At 37.1% G+C, this 21,844-nt stretch overlaps 1 protein-coding gene across 3 annotated transcripts in view; it reads left to right on the top strand.

The window, feature by feature from the left end:
- Positions 1 to 21,844, top strand: part of DOK6 (docking protein 6) — a 280,839-nt gene that overhangs the window by 142,786 nt on the left and 116,209 nt on the right. The window lies entirely within an intron of this gene.

Raw genomic sequence — 21,844 nt, 5'->3', positions numbered from 1 at the left:
GTATTAGTGTGATGACACAAGACCATAAGAATGCAGTCTAAAAACACAGTCTCACATCTGGCTTACAAGAAAAAAAAAAAAGAAAGTTTTTCTTAGCTTCTGACTGTTTACCTTAAACTGAAATCTAAAATTAATACTTTGTGCATCTATATATAACAAGGTTTCTTCCTGATCCCATTTTGAGATTCTTAGTGGATTTGATAAATGTCATAAATAACTGCTAGTCCTATGAAACAAAGATATGGAGATACTGCTTTATCCATTGTATAATGTATGGCATAAATGAATTACAATGACACTTAGTTTTTATCATAAGTGTGTGAGTCCAAATATAGTTCTTATCATGTAAACACATTTTATTAAGAAGGTAAGGCAATAAGGCACTATATGTATTTTAACATGTCTTCATGCTAAGTATCCTACAATGTCCTGCACCTTGCTTTTAAAAATATTGGCCTGTTCTACACTGCCGAAGGTATTCCAGCACAATAATGAAAGTATTACTGAAAACCATCTGAGAATCTGGATGAGTTTTATGCATAAAATTGCCTCGTATTTTGAGTTACTGGAAGCTTGCAGAAGAGGGAATGGAAATGCAACTTCGTTAACTGAATGGCAGATGAATGCGACAAAGCCTGGAAAAGAATCTCAGACGGACGATTTCTTTCCATATTAAACATCTACTATAGATACATGTATGATGATGGAATCTGCTTTCACTAAAATATCCATGGATGAGTTTGTAGTGTAGACTTGCAATTGCCTTTATCAGTAAGAAGTATTAAAAAAAATACTAAAAACAGAGAAAAATTCCTCTTTCTTCCTCTTCATCCACTTATTTCTTCTCTAGCTAGATGGTTGTATTCTGTGGCCATATGTTGGCATTAATCAGAGAAATTACACAGTTGACTTTACACACTATCTAAGAATAGATAAACTATGTTCTGAAGCAGGAGTAAATCCATGCCTTCTTCCTCCTGAAAAAACCTGCCTATTCAAATGGCTGCATATTGTATATAATACAGACACTAAAACTTATCCAGGATTGTTTTCTAATGCGTTCTTATATGTGGGGATCATGTTACGTGTTGTGGTTTAATCCCAGGGAGCAACTAAGCACCACACAGCTCACGCACTCACTCATCCCCAGTGGGATGGGGGAGAGAATTGGAAGAGTAAAAGTGAGGAAACTCCTGGCTTGAGATAAAGACAGTTCAACAGGTAAAGCAGAAGCTGCACATGCAAGCAAAGCAAAACAAGAAATTAATTCACTTCTTCCCATCGGCAGGCAGGGGTTCAGCCATCTCCAGGAAAGAAGGGCTCCATCACGTGTAACGGTTACTTGGGAAGACAAATGCCATCACCCTGACCATGTCCCCGCCCCCCTTCCTTCTTCTTCCCCCAGCTGTATAAGCTGAGCATGACATCATATGGTATGGGATATCCGTTTGGTCAGGTGGGGTCAGCTGTCCCAGCCATAACCCCTCCCAACCCATTGTGCCCCGCCAGCCTACTCGCTGGTGGGGTGGGTGAGAAGCAGAAAAGCCCTTGACTTTGTGTAAGCACTTCTCAGCAATAATGAAAACATCCCTGTGTTATCAAAACTGTTTTTAGTACAAATCCAAACATAGCCCCATACTAGGTGCTATGAAGAAAATCCCAGCCAAAACCAGAACATTATGAAACAACACGTTGGGCTCGAAAAGGGTGGAATTTGCAGGCAAATTTAATGTTTTCCTTTTAAAAGTATCTTTTAAACATTCATGTAATAGGCACTCTGGTGTTTGCAGAACAGATCATGGTAAGTATTTGTCATTGTACGCTAAGCAAAATAATTTATTACTTGCGTTCCACAGTATGAAAGGCTTTGGGATTATTTTAAAGACTTTGTAACATTGTCGTTATACTTAAGGTTGTTTTCTCCTGCATGCTGTGCAGGTTCCGAGGCATATTACCTTGATTTTATGATGATGATGGTGATTGTAGAACTGAATTCTTAATCACCGCTGCATTTGAAATGATGGTCTGATTGACATTTAGCCAATTGTAATCAGTCAAATTTCATTACCAAAAAGTACAGAATGATATAGGGTCAATCTTAGCATGAAGAAAAAAAAGTGAAGGACATTGTCTATTTATATTTATATTTATGATAATAAATAAGGCTGGAAGTATTCTTGGGAAGCCTCCCTGCCCTAAGGAAGTATAAGCTATACCTCTTTATAGGTGTGTATGTATATTATTGTATACATGTATATCATTCCTGCTAGATTATGTCTTGTCTGTTCAGGGTTTTTTGAACATAATTAAAAGAAACAAAAATGTATCAGGATTACTAAGGTTGAAAAGAGAATGGCATAGCAGCATTTAGTTGAAACTAGAACAAAAGCTTGTCTTTTCTGTCTTGGTTAATCTGTCCCATACTACATTTTGCATGTAGTAGTCTTTAATTGAATAACTTGTTTTAGGAGCCTCTGCTGTAATAGGTACCTTGGAAGAGAAGTGAATGAGACTCAGCGTTTTAAGAAGGTTTTTGTAAACCCAGGAGAAATTGATTCAATTTCTTTCCTAGGCTTATACTTTCTAGCGCTTAGCACTACAAAACATAATAGCGTATATTTGGATGGTTTCAAATTTACTACTTCCTCTGTTCTGAAGATCGCAATTTAAAAATAGATTTTAAAAATGTTCTTGTAAGAAAGAAATTCAAACAAGATGTTTTCCTTGAAAGTTCAGGCAGGACTCCAGAGCCTGATTATTGTGATATAGCTATTCTTCCCCAGGCTTTTAGGCTTCTTACCCCCATCAACGTGATAAAACTGCCTTTGACGCTGAAGTCATGGATTCTTCAGCAGCCTGCCAGGCAGACTGGCAGAGAGATGGGTAGATTTCTGACAGTGCATTTAGGTCTCAATGAATCTGCATTTAGTCAGAAAAGTCCCAACCAGCTGTAAGAATAACACACTTTGGAGTGAATCATCACTGCCTTGAGACCTATCCCTAAAACCTTACAGAAATGTTAGTACCATGTTAAGATGTGTCATTTGCAAAGGGTTCTATTTTAAATTGCCTGATAAAGGGGAGAGTCAATAAAGAACTTTTTTTTGCTTATATCTTTATGCCTAGATACAACCAGTCTTGGCTGCAAGCCAGCCTGGTTCAAGCCAGCTCTAGTCGGTAAATTGTTCAGCTTTAAGTTAAGAAGGCATCATGTCTCTGCAAATTTCCAGGACTTCTCATCTGGTTTGCAGTAGAGTCAAAATAGAAACATGATCACCTGCCCTTACCAGTAAACACAATGCTAGACCTGCGAGGAGGCAGGGCATGTTCAATGACAATATTCAGACTGTTTTGTTAAGTGAAAGAAATCTGCACTACCACTATTTCCAGTATTCATATCTAGGACACAGAGACCTTGTAGTTATGTTCTAGTGAGTTGACCTTGGCTAGCCACCAGGTGCCCACCAAGATGCTTTCTCACTCCCCCTTCTGAGCAGGAAATGGGGAGAAGATAACAATGAAAAGCTTGTGGGTCATCATAAGGACAGGGCGATCGCTCACCAGTTACTAAACAGGCAGAGCAGACTTGAGGAAGAATAATTTAATTTATTGCCAATTAATAACAGAGTAGGATAGTGAGAAATAAAAAGCAGAACTGAAACCACCTTCTCCCACCCACCCCCCTTCTTCCCAGGCTCAACTTCACTGCCAGCTCTTCTACCTCATCCTCCCAACTGGTGCAGGGGGATGGGGAATGGGGGTTGTTGTCAGTTCATAACATTTCATCTCTGCTGCTCCTTCCTCCTCATGTTCGTCCCCTGCTCCAGCATGGGGTCCTACCTGTGGTATACAGTCCTTCATGGACTTCTCCAGCATGGATCCTTCCCATGGGGTGCGGTCCTTCAGGAAGAGACTGCTACAGCGTGGGTCCCACATGGGGTCACAGGTCCTGCCAGCAAACCTGCTCCTGTGTGGGCTCCTCTCCAAGGGCCATAGCTCCTGCCAGGAGCCTGCTCTAGCATGGGCTCTCCCCAGCTGGAGCTTCCTTCTGGGCACATCCAACTGCTGCGGTGTGGGGTCTTCCATGGGCTGCAGCGTGGATATCTGCTCCACTGTAGTTGTCCATGGGCCAAAGAGGGACAATCTGTGTCACCATGGTCTTCTCCAAGGACTGTAGGGGTGTCGCTGCTCCAGTGCCTGTAGCACCTCCTCCCCCTCCTTCTTCACTGACCTTGGTGTCAGCAGGGCTGTATCTTTCACATTTTTTCCTCACTCCCCTCTCTCACAGTTGCTGTGCAGCATCTTTTTTTCTTATCCTTTCTTAAACATGTTATCACAAAGGTGCTACCAACCTTGCTGATAGTCTCAGCTTTGGCCAACAACAGGCCATTCTTAGAGCTGGCTGGAACTGTCTCTGTTCAACAAGGGGGTAGCTTCTGGTGTCTTCTCACAGAAACCACCCCCGCAATACCCCTCACTACCAAAACCTTGCCATGTAAATCCAATGCATCTATGAAGAAATACTGAATCATCAAGGAACTGTTAACAAATAAGCAAGTTTAAGACATTTTTAATTGTATGTAACTGTTTATCACTTACTTTGTGCACGTCTTTCATACTTATTTCCTTTTTTGTTATTGGGACTAGTAGTATTAAGGCTCTTGGTTTTTAAGCACATTTATTTACTTAGATTATCACTCACTCAAACTCTAAATCCTTTCAGTATGCTCTTCTGGAAAGTACTGGAATGCTACTGACTTGGTACTAATATGCCAACAGAGAAGTACATAGCTGGTGAACTTCTGGATTGTTTCCTTTTTTCCATGATTTTTTCCCACTTAAAAACTTTTTGTACAATTACTTAACTCATACCTATTGTGTTTTGGCATATTTCTACTTCCTTTCCATTTGGGACTGGTATAATACCCCACCTGCTCTCCACAAGTTTGCTAAGACTAGAGTGGAAGCTAGGTATCAGCTGAGATAGATAAAAAGATTTCTGCTCATCTACATGGAATGTAGGTCAGATCTCCTGGGATTTGTGAATATGTATCACCCTGTAAAATAATGTGACTTCTGCAGATCCTGACCTCTCCTGAGAATAGCATACATTGAGTGACAGCACAAAAATCATGACATTAATTTATAGATTGAATCTGGAGTATTGACAGATGATGTATGGCTGGCTGAGCCTAGGGAGAGTTCAGTGAATAACATGATAATTTACTGCTCCAAACCTGAAACACCCAATCTACTTTTCATTCTCTGTCACTATTCAGTTTGCATTACATTTGGCTACTTACAGTGTGTAAGGTATATGGGACTGTTAGTAGGTTAACTGTTTCAAGCCTTTTCAAACATTTTGCCACTGAATGAAGACAAGCTAAGAATAGCATGTGTAAATGAGCACAGAAACTTAACCATGTATTCAGCATAGGAAATTCTTCCTCATGTACAGTCTAGACATGAAACTTTTGGACAAATTTGTGCACGTGAGGAAAAAACCCCCAAATATTAATATTTTATGTTCACTGCCCATCTATCTTCATAACATTTTGAGAGGTTGCTAGAAGTCCATGGCCAATATGAATGTTGCTATCAGCATTAACCCAGCCCAGTGGGCTGTTGAACAATTAGAATGGCAACTGTAGTCAGGGTGATTGGTGAAGCTTATAAATTTGCATTTCACTGCTGGCTAGCGGTAAGAACTAAAGCAGTTCTTAAAACTGAACCATGTGTGGGACTACTACAGGTATATAGTGATAGGCAAAGATGAAGTTTTATGTGACTTCTGACCACATGCTTTTGTGAGATATTCTAGAGCTGTCCCAGCTTCCATACCTGAAGAGTGAAGTTACTTAGTGCGTTGTCACAGCCCGTTCAGGTTTTTTCATCTCTTTGGCAATATTTCATGGGAAAACATACTGAACTGTGACTTAACTTGAAGAACGTAAGTAAATAAATTTTAGATAGAAATAACTCTAAATTTCAATAATTCAGACTGTTCACTTTTCCTGTGTATTTGGAAAGACTACCACATCCATAATTTGTTACATTCTCCAAATAAAAGTAGAAAATGTGCTCCCTTCAGAAAAGTACAAGAAACCTTCCAGTAAATAATTATGGCCTCATAACCTCTGAGAGCAGCACACAAGAAAATCTCTCACCTGGAGAAGAAGTATCCGGTCCTTTTGTGAATTTTGTATAGCACCACATTTGTCTTTTAAAATATCAACTCCTTCCCAGTAGTTATGCACTGGTTTTAACAGTAGTCTTATCAAGACTATATTTTCTGAGAGTAGTCCGACATTACTAAGTCTGGCCTCTGTTTTTTAAGATTTAACTAGAGGAGTTCATTAATCTCCAAAAATAGGGTTCTGGTTACAAACATGAGATAGTTTCTTTCATATAATGGTCAAGATTCGAAGATTTCAGGTAGATATGCGAATGAAATACAAATACACAAATTAACAGAGATTTCAGTTTCTAAGTAGTGTATGCCCAGAGAATTGAGATTCCCCTGTTTACAGTAATTGATGATCCTGGGATAAAGTTCCAAGCAAGTCAGCATTAAATCTCTCAAAGAGAGGACAGAGCCTTTTCCCTGGTAAATAAATAAGAATGTTTTCCTGAATGAATTTTACTGTGTGAGTAGTTCCCTTGTCAGTTGGGGATGTTCAGCATTAAATTCTCTGGAGATCTTACACTAAATCTTATCTATTTATTTCAAATCAGTAAATTCAGTCTAAGGCCAAGAAGCAAATTGTGCTTCAGATGTCCAAAGAACCTTATTTAAAAAAAAAAAGCTTTATCAGTCACGATCAGTGCTCCTTTTAATGTAGTTTTAAAGTAGTGTGGTTTTAAAAAGTGGCCCAAAGTATGCCGCTTTTCTTCAAATCAATATGACAGTAATTGCAATTCAGTCTTTTCTGTATGAAGATTGGACTGAAACTGGAAAATGTGAACATATTTTCTGTAAATGCAGTTCAGGTACATTCATACAATGTTTTCCTAAGCTATACAGAGAAATGAACCTTTTAGTTCTAAAAAAGCTTTCTTTTTTCCAATTTCTCTCCTAAAGCATGGCTGCTTTAAAAGTTTTGTTTTAAGTAATTCCAACTGCTTCCAGCTGCTACTAAATCCGCCTTGCAAGTTAATCTGAGGTTAAAACTGAAGTTAATCAATGGAAAAATCAATAGAGGGAAGCTGTTGACTGCAAGTTACATTTTAGTTTTTAAATAGTCACATAGTTAAATCTGTTTTTCAATTTTAATTGCTTTTGAAATTTATAAAATAGAGTATTAATGTGCAAATAAGGCAAGTAAGTTGTTAATGATGGAAAATATATTAATTTTCTCCTTCCTGCTGAAACAGCTACCGTTGGTATGAAAATTTTGTATAAAATACAGAAAATTTGTATTCTTATTTTGGAACTTTTTTGCATTTTTGCTTTAGGTTCGGTTTTTATTAATCTGAAATGTTTCAGAAAACAGAATAAAATCATATTAGGTTTAAATTTTGCAGGTGTTTGGTGGATCAAACTTGCAATACTGTTTGATAGGTTTCGAATACTACCTAGTGTGACAGTGCTCTATATCCTCTCAAACAGGTTTTGGATTGCTTCATATTAGATGGATTACTTTTTTTCTTAATTCAAATTGACTGATCACCCATTTCAATTATTCTACATGCCCTGGTGAAGTTAGAATCAACAATTCTGTTCACAAAAGAAATGTAAATATTTCCAAACTGTACTCATGCTTCTTTCCTAACAATGCATTCATACAGAGTTCTGGCATGTGTTAGAGGTTTAAGCTTCATATTTAGTAAAATCCATATGACATGTACTAGTCTTCTAATGTCTTATGAAGATTTGAGCCTTATTTTGAAGTGAAAGATGCATATTAATTAACTATGAGGAATTTGGTCTGCTTCTAAATGACAGAAAACTAGATCCATTTACTTTCTGGAAAGCTGTATATTTTGAAAATGTGGGCCATTTCTTAGTTTTCCCACATTTGTATCTGTATCTGGGCTTAATTTTGTAATTAATTTTTTGAAAGCTGCAGCAGCATAAATGTAATAACAATTCTTATGAGACTATCACTTTATTGGGTAGCATTAAGGAGCAATTAGCATGCATGTTTATGATTATGTAAGGTAAAGTTGAAGAACTAATCTGAAGTTCCTTGTTTGTTTTTAAAACCAAGCCTTTCCTTAAAAATGTGTGTAGTTCTAGAGTTAAAATACAGACATAATATTGTTATTTTTCTATTAATGAAACCATAAAAACTGGTCTATTGTGAAGCATCATTTGTTTCTAAACAGACATAATTAAAAATAATCCTGAATTTAGGAGAAAAAAGTAAGTCTGTTGGCTAACAGAAAAATTAAGCAAACTTGGAATTAGTGAAGAGGAAAAGGGAACTAAGTCTGTCAGCAAGGTGATCATTTAACCATCTTCCAAAAAAGAACAGTGGCTCACTAATATATGTTATTTCTGTTTGAGAAGTACTTTGTAAAGTGTCCCACAAAGATAGCTCTTTGGACTGCTGTTGGAAAACAATCAACTCCATTTCAGAATGGTACTTTGTCAGTGACAATATGAGTTTGCCTGTTTCTTTAGAAAGTTCTTCATTGGCCAAACTTCCCAGTAGCTGAACATTTAATTTCAATTAAAAGGAAAATAAAAATCAATCCCATAACTGAAGTTTGTATTCTGTAAATAAAACATGAAGTCAGTATTACAGCTGGTTTTTCTGCCTAGATTGTGTTACTGATAATTTTGACTGGACCTAGAAATGGAAATAATAAAATTTGAGAACTTGCTGTGGCTATATAAAATGAATATGGCTAGTAAATGTAAAGTGAAAGAGCATTTGAATGTGCTAATGGACAAGCCTCTAGATAGTTAAGCTAAGCTAGCTAGATAAGACAGGTCTGTGTTAGGTATGTTCCTATAAACATTAATGCAGTAAGAATGACAAAACATCTTTCTGTGTAGCTTCTGCTTTACATTCTAAACATCAGTGATCTTACTGTGGTAAGATTGCTTGAATGTGCAAGGAGGTTAGGTTAAACTTTGCTATAGCTTGCAGTCACCTCGCTGAAAAAATGAGAAGTGAATTAAATAGGGTGTTGGACATTCATCTCCTCTATTCTCTCTAGTGATGGGAAATGAATTAATGTAGGAAACTCAAAAAGCCAATGTCATTTTAAAATGTTTTTGCTCAGTGACACTGTGAATCTTTTCCAAGTGTAGTACAACATCCATGACAACTATGCGATTCAGGAAGCAGTGCTCCCAGCATATGTCATTAGATGTAGCAGCATTGTTAATAAATGCTGTCTTTACTGCTGTTATTCATAAGCAATAATCTACAAATCAGCATTATTCAGATACATAACTTCTCTATGTTACATTTGTCTAACAATAATTCCAGTGTTTGCTGAGTATAACTAGTTTTCTTTCCATATGGCATTTCATACTGAGAGTTATACTTTTGCTGAGAAGTGTTTCTTCCTTATCTATAGAATATCTATAGATTTTCTTAGATGAAAATCTAGTTTGCTGTGGTTAGGGACTAACTGCAAAGAAATTCTAAGAATCGTACATGTCATTGGCTGGTCCTTCAAATGCAATGCCCTGCTCTGCATTTCTTGATACCTGAAGATCTCCTTGCATTCAATTCCTATCACAAATTGCCATTTTAGTTAAAATGTAGACATGAGTATAATAAAAATTAATAGTGTAAGACAGCAATCTAAGTGAAAAGACTTAATATCTTAATTTCTAAGAGTTTATTTTTAAAATCTATGATCATATAGTACTAGAAAATGTGAGTAGGAAGAAGCTGGAGGAAGAATTGTATGTTTCTGCATGTGATTATGTTAAACTACTTCATAGGCAGTTTGTATCTGCATGCATGATAAATTAAGAAAATAGTGGTAGGCCATGAACTATGAGGTTTTAAATAATATTAATTTTGTAAGGTTGTCACATCTATAATTTTAGACTCCTTTATGAATCAAGTAGATAACAGCATGTAAAAAATTCTATGTATGCTGATGAAGATTCTTATGAATACTGAAGAAATAAATATTGTCTTTAATGGATGTCTTGAAGAAAAACTACAGATTTATAACTCTAAGCAGTATATATGTAAAAACCTTCATTGAAATTTGATTTTTGTACTTATAAGCATTATACATATATTTGTCAATATAAACGTTGGGCTTCATGAGGGATCAAACCAAGGGAGTAAAAGAAGATGCCAATTTTCTGATCTAAATGGAAAAGATTTCTCTCTCTATAGTTCAGTAAAGCACTACTCTTCCAAAATTTCACTATCGTTTATATAAATTTCTTTCATTTGTGCTTCAATCTACTATATTACACTACTGGTTTTGGGCGTGGAAACTGATTCATTAATTTTCAAAGTTATAAAGATTCTACAAAAAGGCGTACGTTAGGATTTATTATGATAACGTAACGGATAGTAAGTGTCTGTCTGCCCTTATCTGACTCAGAAAAAAGGGGAGAATTTTGCATTTAGATGCTTCTTGTGGTCTGGCTGCTATTATGGTCTAATTGCAATGCTGTGATCCAGGAAAAAACCCTGATGTCAAATTCATTTGTTCATGAAGTCAATAAACCACTGCTTACCCTCCCATATCACAAAATCAAGAGGTTTGTTGGGGATTTTTGGTTTGGTTTGGTTTGGTTTGGTTTTGGGTTAGTTTTGGTTTGTTGGGGTTTTTTTCATTTTTTAAGGCAGCCTTGCTTAGGAATAGGCCACAGTTTACAAGCGGAAGGAAGGGTAACATGCAAATCAGCCATTTCCTCATTTAAAAGCGTTAATGCAGAAAATAAGGAAAAACATATGGCATCGATTATGATGTACTTTTGCCCATTTTTGAGTGTGCTGATGGTGCTAGATAACTTTTTAAATGATAGTGATCAATTTTCTCATCCCTACTGTTAATAACTCATTTCTGTTTATAATTGGTTTTCATGCTTGTTCTCTCCATTAAAAGGTATCAGGGAGAACTGGATTTGAATTTAGCTTATGTCATGAGAGATCCCAAAGAGGACTTTTGCCTGGAGTCCAAGTAAGGAACACAGAAGGAGACTGGTCTTTGCTAGTGCATGAATGCAACGTCTATCCCCTGCCGTCTAGTGCTGTGTGTGTTTATAAATTAGTTCACAAGTAAACTGTATGTGGGCAATTGATTACCAGTGTGCATAAATTACAGCTTCATCTTCAGATACTTTTTTTCGCTGTAATCATCACCCCTGATTTACAAACCTAACTCCTAACCTTACTGTGCAGTTCTCCCTTTATATGGTTCAAAATATTAAATTTGAACATTCTTTATATTTCTATGATGAGTTGTTTACCTTTAAATAAGGATGAAAGATTTGAAGTAAAACAATCTTTCATCGGTGAGTCTCCAGTTAACATGTCCTTAAGCCATCATTCAGCAGAGTTCTTGAAGCTTCAAATTACTTAATCTTGGTATCTTCTGTAAGATTGCATTCATCAGGATTTATTCTGATTTTCCTGGAGGAAAATGACACATAATTGAAGTTGGATCTATTTGCTGTTTTCCTGGTTCAGCAAAGACGTAGTTTTGCTGTGCTGAATCTTAGAAGTGTTCCACTGAAATAAAAAAAAAAAAAAAAAATAAAAAAAAAGAAGGAGAAAAAGCCTATTTACTTAATGAAAGTTGGGATTCTGGGTTCCTACTTTAAGCAGACTGCTTCTTCTCAGGCAGCCATATGTGTCTCTTACTTAAGATTGTGTTGGTAGAGATATCAGTGGTGTATATCAACAATCAGGAATCTAAAATTGCATCTTAGATACAATTTTATTTTAGGAGACTAATGTTTACAGGAGATTTTGCCTGACTGAAAGCATCTATTTTCATAAACATTCAAAGAATGTCTATTTTCATAAAACACTTTTTAAATTGAAATAAAATTTAGGTGCATCAAATGTAGGGACCCATTTAGTGCTGAGAATGAAAGATACAAAAAAAAGTGTAAAATGAGAGTAAGAAATGTGAAGAATTCATAACAAAAAACAGTCCCCTTGGGTTTAAAATCTGTAGATAATAAATTTGAGAATGACATTTCTCTTTATATTTCCTTAAATACTAACTCTAGACTATGCAGCTTTTAAGGGTTGTTTTTTTTTTCTTTTGGCATTAGTACCACATTAAAATCCACCAAGAATAAAGCAAAAGACACACAGACTCATCTCTAGCAAATAGTTCTGTCTGAGAGCAAAATTTTATGCAAGTAGAACACATACCATGGATTTACGATCTTACAGATTAATTCATTCAGAAGTTGTCAGCAATTGCATTGAATCAGTTTCATTGCACTTCTAATGACATAAAATCCTGATCGTTCACTCTAATAGTAGCAAGGACTCAGGTATCTACAGCAGTAGTTTTAGGGTTTAGAGAAAAATGCTATATTTCTTGGGCAATGGAAGTACAGAAAGAAAAAAAATTTTTATTTCAGGGGGGTTCTTGTTATTTTGAAAGTGGTGTGTAGCACCATGCAGGAAAGGTTTCCTAGAGTCTTTGCAAAATCAGAAGGGGACAATACTAACACTGCCCTCCATGCTCAGCCAAAATGGGACAATATTTAATAAATCTAAGTATTCAAAGCTTTGAGCCTGGCTTTAGCCAGACACGTTTAGCCAAAGGGAAGCCAAAGGGAAGAAAGGGAGATCCCAAAGACTTCCTAGTTATTGTCTGCTCCTACTGATTTAATGCAAAAGATATTCAGATGGCTGGAGTGAAAGTCATGTGGTCAAAGGCATAAGAGCAATGAAGCATAAAGTGTCAATAATGCATACTTTTTCTCCCATGTATTGAAACTAGTCCTTATCACCTTGACTTTGTATAGGAAAATAATACTTTTAGAATTATTTACCTTATCTAACGGTGTTCCTGATCTTCAAGCACAAGATTTGTCAATAGTTCAGAGATAAGACTCAATATTTAACATATTAAAAAAATTAAATGAACCTTAGAATTTGTACTAGGTTATTTGGGTATGGATCCTCTTACTAGATTGCAACTTAAACACTTGACAGTGGGAGAGAGGTGTACTTCAGATTTACACAGAATGTATTAAATTTCCCGTGCATTTAAGAAACTTTCCCAAGAGGAATAAAAGTATTGTAGGAGTAGACTAAATCTGAAATACTATGAAGTTTTAAGCCAGGCAAATGCTATTTCTGACTGCCAATCATGGGGTAGCTACATAAGTCGATGTGATAGCATCCTCTGTGTGTTATGTTACTGGTGACAGACGCTTTTTGGACACTTGACTGATGGTGTTTATGTCATTCCCATACATTCCCATGTCACTGTCATACAGACAAGCTGCCTGAGGATTTTATACTTTCATGCCATTGTCATTTAATGTTAATAACTGTTGAAACAGGTATGGATTGACAATCCTGGGGAACTGTCTAATTCCCATACCAGATTCTTGTTACTGGCCCATGTTTCAGACAAAATGTGAATGTTTCTTCTATGTTCAGGCAGGTTTTCATAATTATTACTTAGCACTTGAAAGAAGGTTTGAATTGAGAGTGAAACTTTGCTAGGGATATTTTTGAATAATGATGCTATATCAGCTCACTGTTGATCTGTTGGACATACTAATGCTTGATAAACCTCTATGTTATAATGGGAGTCACTAGTCCCCAGCATGAAGTATTATACACAATCTGTAAGGATACCTATAAATCCACCCTCAAGGACTAATTTATCTCTAAATACCATTTTCCTACTGGAATGGCATCTTTCATTTCTGTAGGTCTAATCACTGTGTAAAGTGGTATTCACTTTTTTAATATCAGAAATCAGCCATTTACCTAAAGAAAAAAAAAAAGAAAAAAAAAGAAAAAAAAAGAAAAATGTGTGTCCTATAGCTACATTATCACTACTAGTATTGAGCAAAGGAAATAACTTTCTTGTAAATTAACTATTTTTCTTCATTTTCCCATACATTCTCCATTTTTTAAAAAAGTCAAATTCTGTTTTTGTATGAAAACTACTTTCTGAAACAGCATTTCAGATGTGAAACTTCGTTTCCTACTTCTTTAACTTTGCTTAGGGACTGCTAATCAGTGTTGTGGGGCATTTCTCTTAGAGTTTGAGTGAAGGTTGCTCTTTGACTGCAATTTTACACTGGAAAGGGGAAGCAATGTAGATAAAAGTAGCTATTACGTGCAACTAAAGTCGATTTTAAGACAGTACCATCAATATGATAAATCTTTTTAAATACTGTTATTGCCTTCAAAAGCATTCATGTAACATTATACATGTTATTCAAGCTGACATTTTTTATCATACTTGCAGAAATGAAGGGGGAATTGTCAGTAAAATGTCAGTTTTCGTATACCTCAGTAACTATAGGAACACACAGCTGGCTATTTGCAAACACAGGTACATGCACAAATTAAAATTATCAAAACCCTGTCTGTGATGTCTCTTGCAGCATCTCCAGATAAGCGTGGATGATTTTTGGCAGAAATATCAGTTTTAATTTTATTAGAGCTAATAAATGTCTTTTGGTGATTGTTGTAATTAACTGTGCTACCGTCATGCCAACACAAGTTTAAAATAGCAAATGATGGGAAAATAAAAGTTTCTTTTAGTATAGTACTTAGATTGTATCTTCCCTCAGATAAAAAAGGGCGTTAAGAAAATATACCAATGTCTAAAGTTACAGAATAATATATGTTTGTGTTCCATAATTATTCATTTAGCTTGATTGCTACATTATTCAATATTTCCCTAAACAAATTTATAATGCTCAAATTGGACAGAAAAAGGTGGGTATGTCATTAAGCTGATGATATATTCAAAAATATACATACATTTAAATAGCTGGAAATAGTTAAATATTAATGGTTTTATGATAGTAAAAGAAAAAAGTGACAATGACAAAAAAATTTGGAGGAACTTGACTCACCAAGTTGTTTTTCAAAGAATATTGTCATATTTCCCTTAAAATAATTTGTCATAGCCTGAATATTATTTACTGAATATTTTCAGTAAAATAATAAACTTTGACTGTATACATCTTTTTCTTTTATGACTTTTCCTTCGCCTTTTTGGTTCAGTGATTTACACTTACATAATAATAGGACGCTCCAGGTGAAAGATTAAAAAATCACAGTTGAAGAAAACCCTTAAAAGTTCCCTTAAAAGTAGTATTTGTTGAACTACAAGCAAAAATTCTATGTATGAGTCCCATATGTCATAAAATATCTTAAAATATAATTGGTGAATAAATAATTTTAGTAACCAAATTGGTTTCAGGGTTGTAGCCCACTTTGTTACTATCTAATTGAAAGCATGTTTTAGTCTACATACAGACTAATTTTCTGTTCTTTTACACTAAATAGAACTTAGGTTTCCTTCATTGCTTCCTATCTACCATTTAACAAAAAAATTGCTTAATTCATGCATAGCCAGTGTTAATCAGTAATACATTATTACACAAATTAAGCACTATCCTCCGAGCAATGATTAAAATAGCCAGTTGTATGTGTGTTTGAGTGTGTGCGATGTGCTCTTGTACAAGTGCCCTAAGTACTGGAGACACTATTAGATAACATATTTTAAATATTTATAAAATAAAATTATGTTTGAATCATCAAAGTATGTGATAAAAGTGTATTGGGTTTGCATGGCAAGGTTTTGGTAGTGGGGGGGCTATGGGGGTGGCTTCTGTGAGAAGCTGCTAGAAGCTTCCCCCATGTCCAGTGGAGACCGTGGCAGGCGGCTCCGAGTCATATCTGCCACTGGCCAAGGACGAGGCCCTCAGCGACAGTGGTAGCGCCTCTGGAATAACAGATTTAAGAAGGGGGAATAAAATAAAACTGTGCATCTGCAGCTGGGAGAAGGGAGTGAGGATATGTGAAAGGAGGAACTCTGCAGGCACCCAGGTCAGTGAAGAAGGAGGGGGAAGAGGTGCTTCAGGTGCCAGACCAGGGATTCCCCTGCAGCCCATGGTGAAGGCCATGGTGAGGCAGGCTGTCCCCCTGCAGCCCATGGAGGGTAATGGTGGAGCAGATATCCACCTGCAGCCTGCTGGAGCAGGCTCCTGGCAGGACCTGTGGCCCCGTGCAGAGAGGAGCCCACGCTGGAGCAGGTTTGCTGGCAGGACTTGTGACCCCGTGGGGGACCCACGCTGGAGCAGTCTGTTCCTGAGGGACTGCACCCCGTGGGAGGCACCCACGCTGGAGCAGTTCGTAAAGAACTGCATGCTGTGGGAAGGACTCACGTTGGAGGAGTTCATGGATACCGTCTCCTGTGGGAGGGACCCCACGCTGGAGCAGGAAAAGTCTGTGAGGACTCCTCCCCATGAGGAGGGAAGAGTAGCAGAGACATGTGATAGACTGGTCACAACCCCCGTTCCCTGTCCCACTGCGCTGCTGGAGGGGAGGAGGTAGAGAAATCAGGAGTGAAATTGAGCCCAGGAAGAAGGAAAGGGTGGGGGGAAGGCATTTTAAGATTTGGTTTTATTTCTCATTATCCTACTCTGATTTGATTGGTAATAAATTAAGCTAATTTCCCCAAGGCGAGTCTGTTTTGCCTGTGACAATAATTGGTGAGTGATCTTTCTCTGTCCTTATCTTGACCCACAAGCCTTTCATTATATTTTCTCTCCCTTGTCCAGCTGAGGAGGGGAGTGATAGAGTGGTCTTGGTGGGCACCTGGCATCCATCCACAAAAGAATAGAGGGGTTTTTTAAGGTATTATTTATTTTTATAAGAAATTATGTGCCTGCAGGCAATAGTGTTATTTGCTGGTGAAAAAAAATGAAATTAAGTTACTTTATGTAGTGCAGTACAATAACACATCAGTCCTGTGGGGATTCTACTATTTTTTGTTTCCTATTAACTTCTAATGAAGGCTGGGTGATTTTTAGAAGAGGTAAACAAACAGGAAAGATTTTCCAGATCCACTCAGAGTTAAGAATATTCAGTTGTGTTTGGACCTCAGAGGAGAAGACTCAATCAATTTGTGCAGAACCTACATAAAACTGTTTCAGAAATGAAACTAATGTTTTAGTTTTATACATTTTGACATTAGGGAAAGCTCAAAAAGTAAGTGAGGTTTTTGGATTAGCACAAGGACAGATTTTTATTCCCCTCTGATATTGCATACATGTTATTTCCAACTTAAATCCTCGGTCATGTCACTTTATGTGGGCTGCATGAGAAGGGCAAGAGACAGACTTCCTCAACTTTGTTCGTAAACTTTGAGAGTTGCATATAAATTGTGCCATTTTTTAACGAATGCAATAATTTGATGCTGCTAGTGATGGAAGGGACCTACTGGAATGGAGGACACTGCCCTGCAGAGCAGGAGATGGCATTGCTCAAGGAGACACAAGCTGAAGTGAGCAGGAGAAGTCACCTCTTTGAGACTTTATCTCAGGCTAGCAGCGTTCAACTCTGCTGGCAACTTGTTGTGGTGGGTGACGACTGGCTGCTGTAGGATTGTGCGATGTGAACATAGGAGGTAAATGTGGACGAATATGAAGTTATCAGGATTCAAAAGGCATTTGGTTTAGTTCACACACAAAATGCTTTCCAAGTTGGGAGTCTGAAAATTATCCCACCTCTAGCCTTAAAGATCTCTAAGGATAATGAAGTAAAATATATCTGTATATCTATATCTCTGTCCCATCACCTCCTCCCTGTAGAATATGTTGTGTAGCATGAACTGTTTTAAACCATAAGTAGCAGAAGAGCTCTTTCACTATCGCAAACTTATGATTCTAACACCATTCGCCAGTATTATTTCATCAACAAAAACCATTTATCATCCTGTGAGGATATGATTTAGTGGTGGACTTGGCAGTGATAGGTTAGTGACTGGACTCAATGATCTTCAGGGTCTTTTCCAACCTTAACGATTCTATTATTTGCAATACACAACTTAGTGGCTGGAGTAGGTATAGCACCAGTTTAATTACCTGGGAGCTGAAGTAGAAATGACATATAACCTCAAGCATGACCTAGAATCTCAGGTAAACTGCAGGAAGATATTGATAATATCAAGGTGTGTGCTTTCAGATAACAAGTTTACAGATTTTCCAGTAATATTTGTTATGCAATAAACAGTGCCTAATTAAGGTCTCCCATCTCTTTGCATTTTATCTCACCTCACGTCATTTTTATAGCAGCATTTTGTAATCAAATAACAGTAAAGATGAAAATTCAAGTATTTGGATTTTATTTATAGCTGTGAAAGCATGCTTTACAATTTATCATTCAGTCCAAGAATTTAGTTATCTTAAAAGGAGGCTAAATTTTTCAACGACAAGTACCAGTTATGACCAAAAACTCAGCATTTACCACCAATAAATCTAATCTATATGCATTAGAGAGAAGAATTTTGCTGACAGCTTTTTATTACTTGGTTCCACTGTAATATTTCACCTGTTTCAATACACGCATATAATCAAAATAAAGAAGTAACAGTGGTATATCTGTTTTGTGACATGGTAGCTGTTGTTCTTAAAGATTGCTACTGATGCTGATGCATTTATATACTATAAATTGTAATAAATAATATTTAATTTGTTATCCAGAAATGCAAAGAATTCTATAGAGTTTTTACAAAGGAATGGTGAACTGCTTTATAGATGTACATGATGAAAGGAGAAATATGGCTTTGGCTTTGAAAGGTAATTCACCTGCTTCTAAAGATTTCACATGTCTATCAAGGAAAAGGTTGAAGGCAATCCCTTGCAAGTAAGCAATAGCTATCAGGATGCATTAGGTAGAGCTAACTCACACAGTACCCTCATACCCTTGACCTTCCAAACACATTTGTAGATAAAGTTGATGCTTCTGACAGCAGATACAAATCCTTACAGTTCTGTGGGAAGATATTTCAGTTCTGCATTGAAACTGTATTTTCTGTAGTATTATGTTGATCATTTTTGTAAGATACAAATTCTGAGTTATATGGCAATGCAATGCATGTTGTAGCCTATACTTTGCAAAAAGTAGTCATGATCTTATAATGCTCACAGTAAGATAAGTTTCTTCTGTGTGGCAGCTGGAGAATGGTCTAATCTGGGTCTAATCAATGTCTGGCAGTGAAGAAGAAGCAGCTTAAATTAAACTGCCGGAGTCAAACACTCTGAAAGGCAGTTTCTGGATCCAAACTTTCAAGATGTAGGTATTCCTGTAACGGGGAGAGGCGAGTGGATGGAGGAGACAAAAACAAAGATGCTCACAAGAATCCGCTTCCTAGAACAATGTTTTTGTTTGTTTCCCAAAACATCTACTGGAAATGTAGTGTGAGAATACATATAAATAGAACTTGTTGCTTTTATATGAGTCCTGTTTTGAACCTATATTGATGTTAAGCTGGATTTATGTAAATGCCAATCTGTTTTCCTTTCTTCTTAGGTGATTGTAAAATTAGAAAGGTTAGTTTAGTGTTTGTTTACCAACATCTCACTCTACATTTCCAGAATATACCCTTTCAGTCTGGGTGCAGGCTCAATGAAAGAAAGTAATAAAACGCAGATGTTGTAAAAGACACAAAACCTTATATCCTGACCACACTCCAGTAAAAATTACAGGCTTTCTATAGAGGTATGCTTTCTGTCAGCATACATGTTGTTCTGTGATACAGTTTAGGCAGAAATAAAAATTGTGAGAGGGAAAGGAAGGAAACATGGGAGCACTGGACTAGGTTTGCACTGTCACCTTTGTGCTACCAGCCTTTCTGCACTGATTCCCCCAGTTTATCTGTAGCTGGAAACAGGTGTTGGGCAACTCAGTGGAAACCCTCCCCAGGGGAGCTTGACTTACCCAGGTGCTGGTGTGCTGCCCCCACACCCCCTCTGCGTGCTGCCGGCATATGGCAGCATGTCTTGTGGTCCACTTTTATCATCTTCCTGGCATGAAGCCCTCTCCATGGGAGGGTATGATTTATGAGGCATGGCTCTAGTTCAACAGGCCTCACGAATATCCAAGGAAATGGCAAAGGCTGAAGGAGAGGAAGGTAAAACAGGAGGAAAATTTCTTCATGCATGAGTAAAAGATGAGTCTTGGAGGTAGGCTTTTAAAAAATTCATCTTATTCCTTTTAAAAGCCCAAAGGTTTTTTTGCTGTCCAGATACATACCTATTCTCTCCTTGCCTCCATCAAGGAGGCTGTATCTGTAAAAGTGTTAAGGAACAGTACACTATTACCTCAGTATTTTCTTCTCACATACAAAGTTAAATGTCATCTGGATGTTACTGACAGACTGTTCTATCTCTTACCACCAGAAGCTGAGGATAAGACCAGCTTTGGGGATCTGTGTCTTGAGACAAAGACTGCAAAAAATCAGGAAGGGTTAAGGGAAACACCTTTGCTTACGGCATTCTGAAGAAGACACCCAAATTGTTTGTGTCCCTGTGACAAGAACCACATTTGGCTCTCAAGAATCCCAAAATAGGCTCTATTCCTTGAGCTGTCTACCTGGGAACTCAGTCAGCTGATAGCCAAAATAACTCAGGAACAATCTGTTCCTGGATTATTCAAGGCCCTGAAACAAAGGAGGGTATCCAAAGGTTCTTGGAGACCTGGAATTGCATGCCCCCTTTCTGTCCAGCAAATGTTTCTGTCACTTGAGATCTATGCCTAACCAGGCAAGGATTTGAGGACTGTACCAATTAGGCATGGGTAAAAATTTTCACTAATTACAATGACTCATCATCATCACTTCATCATGCAAGCTTCAGGGCTTGCATGCAGTATTTTTCTCTCTCTCTGAATTTCAGCACTACGTTGGAGAGATTGTCACAAAAGTATTTTCCAGATGTCCCCTAAAATAGGAATGACAAAACTGTGGCAGCTTAATAGAGACATTTCTAGATGATTGGAGTCACCCACTCCTAAAGATGATCAAATATAGACTGACTGTGACAGTGGATGTTCAGCATGTTCCTGGTCCCAAGCTTGCTCTCCAGGAAGTTTACCTTGGGTGAAACCTATCCTGTAATAAAAGACAGTCAGCCTAGTTGCATGATTTTTATTAGCTGTGGTCTCACACTGTGAGAATGCCAACTCAAGATGTTGCTGGTTTGACCAATCACAGATTTTGTGATGTTAAGTTTGAGAAGTGGATAGGATGAGGCTGGGGGGGTGCTGTTAAGGTGTCTCAGGGGGTTATGCCTTGGGGAGTTTATGTCTTGGTAGACTGGCAGATAGGGAGCTCTCAGATGTACGTCAATGAGATGCAATGGAGGACTCAGAAAACACTAGGAGGTTTTGAATTTTCATACAAATATTGTAACTAATGACCACATTTCTCTGAGACCAAAAGAAGGTAGACAGAACTGAAGACATTAATTATTCAGACTAACTTGACAGGCATAGCTGTTCAGTACAGCAGAGAAGGAAGTTTTGCATTTTAAGATCTTTTTATTACTGTTTTTTTCCTTTGCTCCTAGGAGAATACTCTAGAACCTTTAGAAACAGAAAGTGCTTTAATAGTTCACATTCACCTAAAAAGCAGTAAAGAATATTCCAGATATTATATCTAATGTTTTTCTAAATTGCATTTTTCTTTCAAGAAGGCCTACTAGAAATTACTACCTTGAAAAATCACTACTCCTTTCTCTTTTTTGTTAACTCCATCTCCTATCCCCAAAATTGAAAATGGAAGATACAGTTCTAATAGTATAAACCCTTTTAGATGTTCATAAATCAAGGGAAAGAAATTAATGGGGAACTTGATGCTAATAACTCATGTTTCAACACAAGCTTATTGTCATAAAGCTCGTCAGTAA

Source organism: Phalacrocorax aristotelis, chromosome 2, assembly GCF_949628215.1.
Source record: "Phalacrocorax aristotelis chromosome 2, bGulAri2.1, whole genome shotgun sequence".
Taxonomy (NCBI): Eukaryota; Metazoa; Chordata; class Aves; order Suliformes; family Phalacrocoracidae; genus Phalacrocorax; species Phalacrocorax aristotelis.
This window is presented reverse-complemented; position numbering and strand designations above follow the sequence as displayed.